At 45.4% G+C, this 13,879-nt stretch overlaps 1 pseudogene; it reads left to right on the forward strand.

Moving 5' to 3' along the window:
• The window catches only part of LOC123115124 (DNA (cytosine-5)-methyltransferase 1A-like), a 54,813-nt pseudogene that overhangs the window by 20,961 nt on the left and 19,973 nt on the right, over positions 1 to 13,879 (forward strand).

Below are 13,879 nucleotides of genomic sequence, written 5' to 3' on the forward strand. Positions count from 1 at the left end.
TGTCAGTATATATCATCGCAATCTTAAAAGAACAAACTCATGCTTCAAAACTTTCTTTCACCGATGTTACCAAGAGAGTAGCAGAATTTTAGAGAGAGCACCATGCATTCATTTCAATGGATGCAACACTTGTTGGAAGATATGTTGTGGTGCATGGACAGATAGTCCTTCAACAGTTCGCAAATTATCGAGATGAGTCCATTCGATGGTGCACCTTCGTCATAGGCCTAGTCAACAAGTTTGAAGAAAGAGGGCACACAAAGCTAGCAATGAAGAATAAATCTCAAGTGGTGAGAGGAGAGAACCTGAACCCAAGTGCAAAAATGGCCCCAATATCAAATGAAATCTTATGCATGCGACAACCACAAAGTTGGTCAGCAGTATATTTGGTGATTGCTATGCAACCCATTTCCCAGAGGATTCAAAGGTGGGGGATGAGAATGATGAGTAAAAGGTATTTGAGGAGGAACAGGAGGAAAATGAAGAAGATGATGTTGAGGGGAAGGCTCAAGTTGGTGAGGAACATGTTTCGAGGACCTCGGCATCAACACGGTCTAGAAATACATCATCATATGCTTGTGAAGAAATAGAATGTGAAGGTCAAACAGTTGGGAAAACACCATCTGGAGAAGCTCCGTACAGAAGTGTGAGAGTTGGAGATCTTAGTGTTGCTGTTGGTGGGGCACTCACATTCGAAAATGGGCGCCGGAACTGGAGCTTGCAGTTCTTGTGAGGAGCGAGAAGTGGTTCGTGACGAGTTCAAAATACTCTGAGAGATCAGCTTTGTCCTCAAGAATGTCACATACAATGTTCACGACTTCCTATATATCAAGCCTGAGTTTATCTATCCCGTCGAGGGTCGTGGGACCTACAGGTCTGGAAGAAATGTGGGCCTAAAGCCCTATGTGGTATGTCGTTTGCAGAGTGTCAATGCTGCTACTGGATCTCATAAAGCTAATCTGGAATCAACAAAAGTCAGTGTAAGAAGGCTATACAGGCCTTATGATATTTCATCGGATAAAGCTTTACTCTTCATATATCAGAGAAGTTTGGCACTCTGCCTTATGTTTACCACATTTTTTATGTGCATCATTACCATCATTTTGTGCCTCTGATTCCACCTAACTTTATGTTTTATTACACTTGGACTTTAATCTACTATTCTTTGTTGTTTGATCCAAGTGATTCATCAATGTTTGTTGTCTCTTTCTGAGCAGCCGCATGTGGACGGAATTTAAATATGGGATGATGCTTCTTCGATGGTTGCTACCCTCAGTTTCCCAGTCTCCACCATCCCTCAACCGCATCTCGGCCTGTGACTCTCCCCTACTAAATTCCTGTATCTGCCTTTGGTCCTGTTATCAATTGATTCGGTCATTACATCTCAAGTTGGAACTCTCTCAAGATGTCCCCTCGCGGTCGTTTAGTGTAGGACAATACCATGCGCCATGCATATTTTAGGAGCTCTTTCATTCTTCCCCATGGTTTAGTACATGCCATATATAAGAGGCGACGTACTTCCTTTTAGATCGGGAAGGAGACTTATTTCGATGCACACTATTTAATTGCTCAGGACAAAGCTTCATTGTCTAAACAGGAGGGATCTTTGGCGGCAAAATAAATGTCTCCTCAATTTCATTCATAAGTTTCCCCAACTGAGTAGGGTACCACCGAAATAATTGTTTTGGTTCCATGACTTGAGAGATTTCAATGACACCCCTTCGACATCATCATTCCCTGAGAAAATTGTGTTGACTTGCATCCCACCTAATTGTGCCTTGACTAAGTGCTATGTTCAGAATGGTGTGGCCACCATGTTCTGGGTGGATAGTCGGCTGCATGGGTCCTCTCTGCCTAAGCTCCAACTCCCTTTTCTCACCAGGCGGAATGCTTCAGTAACAGCTGTCTATACCAGTACCGCCTTCCCCTTCATCCTCGCCTCTCATGTGTCACTAAATCTAAGCTTGATGGCATCTAGGTTACATCGGATGCGCTTGTGTCTTCCAATGAAGCAGACATCCGTGTTATAGTTGGTAGCCTGGAATGTCAACTGATTAACAAATTGGCATGCATTGTGTGGAGCTTTCGTCTGCCGATAAGGATCAATATTCTCTCCTACTTGGTGGAAGTCAATTGGCTAAGCGTACTACAAAACTATATTTGCAAACATTTTTAAATACGTTAGTTTGGACTTTTCGTGACAACAATACACAAATATAGTTGTTCCAATCTTTCATGTCTGGAAAATGTAGCATATTTCAGTATATGAGATAGTGTGTGATGGTATATCCTTGATAAGAAAAACTTGCATAGTATATATGGAATTATAAGGAGTAAATCTTAAATATGTTAACAATATTTATTTCCAATACTGCTACAATTACCACATTTATATAGACAAATATACCCTTGATCAATCAACGGCTAGGATCAAATTCTCGCCTTACCTTTTAGAAGGGAAGAGGGGCATCTTAAAATATCTCATTATGAATATGTTACGGTTTGCATTACGCTTTCACAAATTACGTTGAAAGTGCATTGCCTTGTGTTCGAGCCAGGGGCCATGCCTAGAGTTTAGAGCCACATTATAAGTGTTACGAACAAGCAAAGCAACAAGGTTGTGATAGTGTACTTGCTGACAGCGCTACCCTCAGTTTTTTTTACAAAAGGAGGACTGTCCCCGGCCTCTGCATCTGAACGATGCATGTGGCCATTTATTAATAAAAAATAAGCGTGCAACAAAGTCTTGAACACAAAAAGGCTCTCACGGAGCTAAAGATAAGAGAAGGGTAGCCACAACCGGCGGGAAAAAGCCAGTGCGGCTTGTTGGCTTGTCTTCTTCTTTAGCCAGCGCTTCGACTTGAGGCTCCGCTTTGTCGTGTTCCAGTGGTTCTTGATGGCGTTCTCCCACCAGCCGGGGAAGCACCTCGCGATCGTCGACCAATGGTTTCCGTGGATTTTGTGCGCGTCGATCAGCAGTATGTCGTCCGCCTCAGTCCAGATGTGGTCCTTCTGGAATGTGATTATGTGAAGCAAAGTTAATGCCTTGAGATAATTGGCACAATCAAGTGTAATTGAATTGAATATCATACTGGAAATATTACTGCTACGATTATGGCCTACCACCATTGACATCACGACTCACATCTGATTCATCAGCCAACGCACCCACATGGCCACATCCCCAGGACGACTTTAGAAACTCATGTGAAATTCATGGCAAGTACAAACTAATGAGTGCAATTAATTGCATTGGTTCATACTCGGAAATGGTAATTCTCCAAAGATTAGGTTTGCGGAGTATAGGCAGAAATAGGCAACTAAACGCCTATCCTATTACATGACCGCCATCCAAACCGGTTGAAGATAGCCCGAGCTACCATCTCCTAACGGGTAGATCCAGTAACCAAACGCTCTCTAGCCTCCGTCGGAGTGAGTAGCGACCACATACGGATTAAAGTAGTGGCCCTGAAGATAACCTGCAAAAAGTGGATATTTGTCATCCTGTTAAAAACCAAATCATTCCTGCAATTCCATATAGCCCATAATAAAGCACATACTCCTACATGGATATGTTTCGCTGTCTCTGCCTCTACTCCATTTAGCCACGTTCCAAATAACATGTGAATGCTATTTAGAGGAGCAATATCAAACGCTTATGTATTGACCGCCATAAAACTTTTGCGACCGGACACTCGAGAAAGAGGTGTTTGATAGATTCGTCACGGTCGCATAAACTACATCTCCTTGAACCTTCCCAATTGCGTTTTGCCAAATTGTCCTTAGTCGGGATCACTTCCTTATGGACAAACCACATGAGAACTTTGGTTATTAAAGGCACCTTGACTTTCCAGATATGTAAAGATCTTGGGAAAGAACCAAATTAAGAATATCCAGATACATGGATTTCACTATGAAGATTCCAGTGGTCTGGTCCCTCTCATACGTCTCAATTCTACCATGCATGGTCGGTCTATAGCATTTCCACCATGGTCTGGTCCCTCTCGTACGTCTCAATTTTAGCTGAGCGTTTCTCGATCTAGGACCTAAAGCCTCCCGCGGTCCTGCCAAGCCGAATATGGGAGGTGGAGATCACCCCGATCCTCTAGAACCTTCAAAAGGTGCGAAAAGATGTTGTCTTTAACTCTCTGTAGACTTTTGTGCCATCCCAGCAATATCCTTCGTCGATCCTGCGAAGAACTTGTTGTGTGGTGTCGGCCTTTTGTCAAGGCTCTGTTCATGAAGGAGATCAACTAGCATCTAGAGAGGGAGTCCTGATGTTAGCACTAGATTTGCGCAGAGCGATCAAGTGGACAGGATGGGAGGAAGTGCAAAGCTAAAAAATGGTAGATTCATAAACTTGTATGCTCTTGTGTTTCATTTCTCTATTTGATGTTGTGTGAAAGCTAGGCATGTCGCTTATTGAAATATGCAGATTTTGCTTTAGTTCACCATTGCTCATTGAAGTGGAGGTGTTTTTTATAGGGAGTTGAAAGTGGTCAATGGCTGCTCGGATCGACGACTCCAATATTTTTAGCCCAACCAATTCGGAGAGGTGGACCGCGCTACGAGCGAGGACATCGCTAACCCAGGACGGCTTGTTCCGAAGAGGAAATTCCCCCAGCAGCCTTAATTAGGATCGCCCCCCTCCCTGCTCAAGCCCTAGCTAGGGCCACCGTTTCCAGAATGGATCCACCCACGGCCGCCACCGCCATGCGGCGCTGGGAGAATCTCCAAGAAGACCTCGTCGGTTGCGTCGGCGACGGGGTCGAGGATCTCAAGTGCTACGCCAGCGCGCGGGGCGCCTGCACGGCGTGGCTCCGGGCGCTCAAGCCGTCGTCCCGGCTCCTTCTCATCGGCCAGAACAGCACCACTGCAGCCGTCTTGCTCCCCACGCGCCGCTCCTTCGGCGTCAGAGCCATCCCCGGGCCCTGCTTCGGGTCCAAGGACGGGTGGGTCGCCTACCTCTCCGATTGCTGGCCCTGGCCGTGGCCCGCTTCTGTGTGTTGAGCCTCTTCAACCCCATGACCGCCCTCGATATCTCCCTGCCGCTGCTCGGCTGCGAGAACAGGCTCGTCACCAAGGTCGTCTTCGCACCCAGACCCGCCAAGGATGACTTCACAGCCGCCGCCGTCTTTGGGGTCAATAGGCTTGGTTACGTCGTCGCACGGGACAAGGAGTGGAGACTGAGTGGACCATCCTCGATCCCCTCCGCCTTCACGCAAGATATCAGCTCACCGACGTCCTCTTCTATGGCAAAGGTACGGTATACTACCTCACCTGGTGTGGAGATGTCGACGTGCTCCGCCTGCCGGAGAGCCGCCGGAATGGACCAGCACTGGTGACCATGGTCGAGCCTTTGTTGTCTGCCAACAACCTTCCATTCGAATTCGACCCCGCCACCAGTTTTACACCGTTCCACGGCAAACTGTCGAGTTTCACTAGCGCCAAGCACCTTGTCTTCTGCGAGGGCAACCTCTACCAAATCTGGAGGAACGCGAGCTGCAGGGTCAATTTGCGTCTGCCATCAGGCAGTGGTTGCCGCTGGGTAGAGCAGAATGAAATATTTGTTGAGAGGAACAACGCGGTGTCAATTTATGCTCAAGTTGTCCTCGGAATGAAGGGTAATTGGGTGTACTAGATCAGCGGGTTTAGAGGTCAAAGGCATGGTCTTCGATATGGGAACCGGGAGGTCTACACCCTGCCTTCCCATGACAGCAGGTGTTGTTTCATGGCCTCCACAAAGCTCAATTTGCTGGTACATTCTGCGCGACATAGAACGTGTACAAGACATGGAACTGTGATCGCGATTGCGACATATGGTGAGCTGTGAGCAAGAGCCTGATATGAAGGCACTCAAAGTCTTGCACAGTGTAATTGCTTGTCATAGCCAATATATACTTCGCTTTGATTTATCTGTTCCCTAAATTTGTTTGCTTCGCTATGTTGTTGGTTTGTAGTCCGAATCAACTTTTTATGTTTGTGTTGTGTATGGAAGCTAGACTTATGACTACTTCATATGTTCCCTAGATGATTTGCTTCATTCTGGATATCCATGACTATATATGCTTGGTTGTGCTCATTTGGTTTAACTGGAAGCCAGGCTCTTGGTTTGGTTAACACCTTACACTAGCTAGTGTGTGATGGACACAATTGGGCAGGGAGTTGGACTACTACCTCTATACCAAAATATAATTAAGACCTTTCTCTAGGCTCGTAATACTATGCAAGTTCTAGGTTCTAGCTAGTTGTTGCTAGTATTCCATGGTGTACAGTTCATTTGGTTCATGGTCTCATGGATGGTTTGTGGGTATTTCTTGGAGATATGCAGATCTTGCTTTCTTCTGTAGAGTTGTGTGCCCATATGTTGCATTGGCGCCTGTCCCCATTTTTGTCCATATGCTATTTGATTATCCTATCTGATCGCTTTGTGTACTTTTTTTCTTCTTTTTTTTGCGGGTTGATCGCTTTGCGTACTTGGCTTATTCCGGTGGTCCGCAGGTGTTGATACCGGCCACCCGCATGAGTTCGAGTGTCCCTCCTCGCATTTTCATTTCGTACACACCATCCGCCATAAGAAAACGTCGTGCGATATGATTTTTCTTGGCATTTCGTCACTCGTTTTGGTTTGAATCCGGCTTACTGTGATTTTCTGTTTGATTTATGCATGGTTGTGTCTTGTCACACCTTTGGTTTGAATCCAGGTGAAGCTTCTGCCCTCGATGTGTATACACTAATAGAAAAGGGGGCAATGGTCCAGGCCGGTCAGGCCCATTAGTCCCGGTTCAATTCAGAACCGGGACCAATTGGGGCATTGGACCCGGTTCTTGAGCCCCGGGGGCCGGCCGGGCCACGTGGGCCATTGGTCCCGGTTCTTCTGGACCTTTTGGTCCCGTTGGCGGGACGAACTGGGACCAATGTGCCTTGCTCCTGGCCCACCACCATTGGTCCCGGTTGGGGGAATGAATCGGGACCAAAGGCTTCCCTTTAGTCCCAGTTCATGCCACGAACCGGGACCAATTAATTGCCTATATATACCCCGCGAGCAGAGCACTCTCACTGCTCTGTTTTTCGTGGCCGGCGAGGAGAGAGCTTTGTGTTGCTCTAGCTCACCTCCTATGCACACGAGGTGTTCGATGGAATGCCCGAGCCACACTACTTAAGCTTTCTCCTCTCCAAGCTCCACCTCCAAGCTCCATTTTTCTCAATATTTGTCTAGGTTTAGCGGTCCGTCACGTCCCGTCCCCGTCTTCACCACCGTCGATCGCCCGCGTCGCCGGCACCACCGTGGTGAGCCTCTTGTTCTTATCTTCTTTCTGAAAGGAAAAAAACTCTTACTTGTATGTTTATATAGATACTTGTATAATTTTCTTACTTTTATTATTGCATCTTATATAGTGCGATGGTTTTGGTATCCACTCCCGTCGGCCCACATCCTGTCTATGATTCAGATGTGGTATATATTATCTTTTCATAACTATTGGTTCATTTATTGTTTATGACAATTATGCCGACCAACGTGACATAGATTTTATTTATCTAGGAGGTTGTTGAACCGGAAATTCCAATCGACCCTACTGTCGAGAGGTTAAATTTAGTTGAAGAAGAAAACAATTTTTTGAAGGAAAAAATTAGAAAATTTGAGGAGGAGGAGATGATATTGGAGTTGCATGTTGCGGATGTCGTCGATGATCACAAGATCAAGATGGATGCAATGCGCTTGAAGATTAGAAAGATTAGAAAATATGCCATTCATACCGAGGCTTGGTATCATTATGCCGTTAGATCAGTTGTTACATTGGTTGCGATTATGATCGCATTTGTTTTCGCATTGAAATGTTTTACATAGTTTCAGTGTATGGTTTAATTAATTTAGATGCTCTGCAGAGCTTTATGTTGTTAGATGAGAACTATGTATGTACTTTGGTTTTAATGTGATGATGAACTTCTATTAATTTGGTCACTTAATTATATAATGCACGCAGATGAACCGACAATGGATGTACGGTTCAAGACACACCTCCGAGTACATTAAGGGCGTGCATGATTTTCTCGAAGTGGCTGAGGCAAACAAGCAGAATGGTTTTATGTGTTGTCCATGCCCTGTATGTGGGAATACGAAGTCTTACTTTGACCAGAAAATCCTCCACACCCACCTGCTTTACAAGGGTTTCATGCCACACTATAATGTTTGGACGAGGCACAGAGAAATAGGGGTTATGATGGAAGATGGCAAAGAAGAAGAGTACGATAACAACTATGTGCCCCCTGAATACGGTGATGCTCCTGAAGATCAAGAGGAACCAGACGATGTGCACGATGATGCTGCAACGGGCGAAGCTGCTGAAGATCAAGAGGAACCAGACGATGTGCCCGATGATGATGATCTCCGCCGGGTCATTGTCGATGCAAGGACGCAATGCAAAAGTCAAAAGGAGAAGCTGAAGTTCGATCGCATGCTAGAGGGCCACAAAAAAGAGTTGTACCCCAATTGCGAAGATGGCAACACAAAGCTGGGTACCTACTGGAATTGCTGCAGTGGAAGGCAGAGAATGCTGTGCCTGACAAAGGATTTGAGAAGCTACTTAAAATATTGAAGAAGAAGCTTCCAAAGGATAACGAATTGCCCGACAGTACATACGCAGCAAAGAAGGTCGTATGCCCTCTAGGATTGGAGGTGCAGAAGATACATGCATGCCCTAATGACTGCATCCTCTACTGCGGTGCGTACAAGGATCTGAACGCATGCCCGGTACGCGGTGCATTACGGTATAAGATCAGACGAGATGGCCCTGGTGATGTTGACGGCGAGCCCCCTAGGAAGAGGGTTCCTGCGAAGGTGATGTGGTATGCTCCTATAATACCACGGTTGAAACGTCTGTTCAGAAACGGAGAGCATGCCAAGTTGATGCGATGGCACAGTGAGGACCGTAAGAAAGACGGGAAGTTGAGAGCACCCGCTGACGGGTCGCAGTGCAGAAAAATTGAGAGAAAGTACTGTGATGAGTTTGCAAGTGAGACAAGGAACGTATGGTTTGCTTTAAGCGCGGATGGCATTAATCCTTTCGGGGAGCAGAGCAGCAATCACAGCACCTGGCCCGTCACTCTATGTATGTATAACCTTCCTCCTTGGATGTGCATGAAGCGGAAGTTCATTATGATGCAAGTTCTCATCCAAGGCCCTAAGCAACCCGGCAATGACATTGATGTGTACCTAAGGCCATTAGTTGAAGAACTTTTAGAGCTGTGGAATGGAAACGGTGTACGTACGTGGGATGAACACAAACAGGAGGAATTTAACCTAAAGGCGTTGCTGTTCGTGACCATCAACGATTGGCCCGCTCTCAGTAACCTTTCAGGACAGACAAACAAGGGATACTACGCATGCACGCACTGTTTACTTGACATCGATAGTATATACCTGGCAAGCTGCAGGAAGAATGTGTACCTGGGCCATCATCGATTTCTTCCGACCAACCATCAATGTCGAAAGAAAGTCAAGCATTTCAAAGGCGAGGCAGATCACCGGAAGAAGCCCGCCATGCGTACCGGTGATCACGTACTTGCTATGGTCAATGATTTACACGTAATCTTTGGAAAGGGTCCCGGCGGACTAGCTGTTCCGAGTGACGCTGGGGGACACGCACCCATGTGGAAGAAGAAATCTATATTTTGGGACCTACCCTACTGGAAAGACCTAGAGGTCCGCTCTTCAATCGACGTGATGCACGTGACGAAGAACCTTTGCGTGAACCTGCTAGGCTTCTTGGGCGTGTATGGGAAGACAAAAGATACAGCTGAGGCACGGGAGGACCTGCAACGTTTGCACGAAAAAGGCGGCATGCCTCCAAAGCAGTATGAAGGTCCTACCAGCTATGCTCTTACCAAAGAAGAGAAGGAAATCTTCTTTGAATGCCTGCTTAGTATGAAGGTCCCGACTGGCTTCTCGTCGAATATAAAAGGAATAATAAATATGGCAGAGAAAAAGTTTTAGAACCTAAAGTCTCATGACTGCCACGTGATTATGACGCAACTGCTTCCGGTTGCATTGAGGGGGCTTCTACCGGAAAACGTCCGATTAGCCATTGTGAAGCTATGTGCATTCCTCAATGCAATATCTCAAAAGGTGATCGATCCAGAAATCATACCAAGGCTAAGGAGTGATGTGGTGCAATGTCTTGTCAGTTTCGAGCTGGTGTTCCCACCATCCTTCTTCAATATCATGACGCACGTCCTAGTTCATCTAGTTGACGAGATTGTCATTCTGGACCCCGTATTTCTACACAATATGTACCCCTTTGAGAGGTTCATGGAAGTCCTAAAGAAATATGTCCGTAACCGTGCTAGGCCAGAAGGAAGCATCTCCATGGGCCATTAAACAGAGGATGTCATCGGGTTTTGTGTTGACTTCATTCCTGGCCTTAAGAAGATAGGTCTCCCTAAATCGCGGTATGAGGGGAGACTGACTGGAAAAGGCACGCTTGGAAGGGACTCAATAATATGCAGGGACGGATATTCTTGGTCTCAAGCACACTACACAGTTCTATAAAACTCTACCTTGGTGACCCCGTATGTCGATGAACACAAGAACAGTCTGCGCTCCAAACACCCGGAGCAGTGCGACGACTGGACTACATGTGAACACATCAGGACTTTCAGCAGTTGGTTGGAAGCACGTATCAGAGGTGACAACACTGTTTGTGATGAGCTGTACTTGTTATCCAGGGGACCATCTTTGACTGTATTGATTTGGAAAGGATACGAGATAAATGGGAATACATTTTACACGATTGACCAAAATCAAAAGAGCACCAACCAAAACAGCGGTGTCCGCTTTGATGCAACAACCGAGAGGGGAAATGACACATATTATGGTTACATAGTGGACATATGGGAACTTGACTACGAACATGATTTTAAGGTCCCTTTGTTTAAGTGCAAATGAGTCAATGTGTCAGGAGGCGGGGTACAGGTAGACCCACAGTACGGAATGACAACAGTGGATCTAAAAAATCTCGGGTACACTGACGAACCGTTCGTCCTAGCCAATGATGTGGCACAGGTTATCTATGTGAAGGACATGTCTACCAGACCGAGAAAGAGAAAAGATAAGGAAGCGAATACATCATATGATGAGCCAAAGCGCCACATAGTTCTTACAGGAAAAAGGGACATCGTGGGAGTGGAGGACAAGACAGACATGTCTGAAGATTATGAAAAGTTTCATGAAATTCCTCCCTTTAAAGTCAAGGCTGACCCAGCATCCTGATAAACGATGAAGATTATCCATGGTTACGGCGCAATAAGCAAATGACACAAGCGAAGAAAAAGTGAAAACTTTCTCCCGCAATGATGATACCATGCCAACTTTGTAACTGACGAGTATGATACCATTGTCCCTTTTGTACATGCACATGCTATGTGTGGGTCAATTTATGATACCATGCCAACTTTCAACTTTTTCAGAGTTCATTTGAAATGCTTTAATGTCTTATGGTTCGGCCCTCGTAATAATTAAAAATAGCAACAATAAGTATTTTGTTGTAAGTAGAAACAAAATAAAATAAATAAAGCAAGAAAGAAAACAAAAAAACAAAAAAAAGGAAAGTTTATAATTTTCCTAAAACTAAAAGCAAAAAGAATTAAAAATAAAGCAAAAAACAAAAGAAAATAAATAATGCACAAAACAAAACAAAAAAACTGGAAAAAAATAAAAATAGCAACAATAAGTAAAGAAAACAAAAAAAAAAATGCCCCCCACTGGGCCCTCACGGCCTGAATACGACTTGAATCCCTACTATGGGCCAGGATTCAGGCCCGCAGTAGGCCCAGAAGGCCCATCAGGCAAAGCAGTCGCAAGTAGGCCCATAAGCCTACAGTAGAGAGGAGTTCGAGAGGGGTGCGGCAGTGGGGCTTATAAACCACTGCGCGCCCCTCTGAACTAGCGAGGTGGGACTAAACTTTGGCCCCGATGCGGGCAGCACAGGGGCCTTTGGTCCCGGTTGGTGGCTCCAACCAGGACTAAAGGGGGGCATTGGTCCCGGTTGGTGCCACCAACCGGGACTAAAGGTCGCAGCTTCCCGCCCTTTGGGCTGCCGAAAAAGAGGCCTTTGGCCCCGGTTGGTGGCACCAACCGGGACTAAAGGGTGCATTAGTCCCGGTTTGTGCCACCAACCGGGACCAATGCTCCTTGTATATAAGTATCACTTCGCACTTTTGCAGAGTTCATCGCCACCAGTTGCCCCCGACGACGCTGAGCACATCGACGCCGCCAGGCTGCCCCGCCGCCGCCCGCCGCCCCCGCCGTCGCCGTCGCCGGCCTCCCCGAGCCCGCGCCGGCCTCCCCGATCCCACGCCGTCCTCCCGAGCCCGCGCCCGCCGTCATCGCCGCCAGGCTGCCCCGTCGCCGTCGCCCGCCCCGCGCGTCGCGCCCCGAGCCCCTGCCCCGTCGCCGTCGCCCGCCCCCGCGTGCCGCCACCGCTATGAGCCGCCGCGCCGCACCGGCTTTGTTTTTTTTCATTTTCATTAGTTTATTTTTTTTCCAATGTATATATATGTGTATGTATGTGGCTATATATATGTGTGGCTCTGTTTTTTTCATTTTTATTAGTTTAATTTTTTTGTTCATATATATATATATATATATATATATATATATATAATGTATATGTGTATGTATGTGGCTATGTGTATGTAATGTTCAAAAATTGTTCAGAGCATGTTTTTGTTCATATATGTATTTATTGTTCATATGTGTATTTATTGTTCATGTTTTTTTCTGTTCATAGATTTTTTGTATCTATTGGCTCTTCGTCGCTCTATATTTATTGTATCTATTGGTGATATTAATTATTGTATAATATGCAAATGTTTGTATATTCATATGAACAATGCATTAGGCAAAACCTTTGTTTTTTTCGAAATTTTCTATTTGAACATTTTTTTTAAAACAAGCAATACTAAAAGAATGAGAGGAAAAAGGAAAATAAGAAGAGGAAGAAAGGAGAAAAAGAGGAGAGGAAGAAGAGGAGAAATAAATAAGAAGAGAAAAAAAGGAGAAAAAGAAGAGGAGAAGAAGAAAGGAATAGAGGAGAAAGAAGAAATTCTATTTTTTCTTCTTTCTCCTCTATTCCTTTCTTCTTCTCCTCTTTTTTTTTCTTCTTCTTCTTCCTTCTTCCTTTTTCTCTTTTCTTCCTTTTCCTTAATTATTTTTCTTTCTCGAGGGAGAAGAAGAAAAAGAAGAGGAGAAAAAGATATAACCCCCTCTAGATAACTTCGACATGAGGGGCGGTCGATATATATATATACCCCCTCTCGACCGTGATAACTTATACAACTGTAGCACCCCCCTTGGCCCTCTCGCTCGACCAAAACTCTCGAGGACACCCAAACCCTAGAGAGAAAACGATGTTGGTCTCCTACCCCCTCCCGCCGCGCCCCTACCCGACAAATTAACTCTCTCGAGGCCACCCAAATTTATCAAGTTAAAAGAGCGTTATCGTCGAGGCCACCCCAAACCTTGAAGCGTTGTGTCGAGGCCACTAACAAGATTCCTTATTGTGATTAGCTAGCTAGTTCTACGTTTGCCACTAATATATATATATATATATATATATATATATATATATATATATATATATATATATCCATCTGTACCATGTTTGAATAATAATTGACATGTTGTAAATATTTGCAGAAACTATGGAGCACTCCCGAGACGAAGAAACAGAAGCGATGTTGGAGGACATAATCGCAAATGGATCAAGTGATGATGTTGCGTCATTTCTCCTCGACACCGTTGATCAGCTAGATGAAGAAGAGGGCTATGTTTATGATGGTGGCTTCGACCCATTAATGCCGGTACAAGAGGAGGACTATG

The sequence above is a fragment of the Triticum aestivum genome, chromosome 5B, assembly GCF_018294505.1.
Source record: "Triticum aestivum cultivar Chinese Spring chromosome 5B, IWGSC CS RefSeq v2.1, whole genome shotgun sequence".
In the NCBI taxonomy this organism is placed as follows: Eukaryota; Viridiplantae; Streptophyta; class Magnoliopsida; order Poales; family Poaceae; genus Triticum; species Triticum aestivum.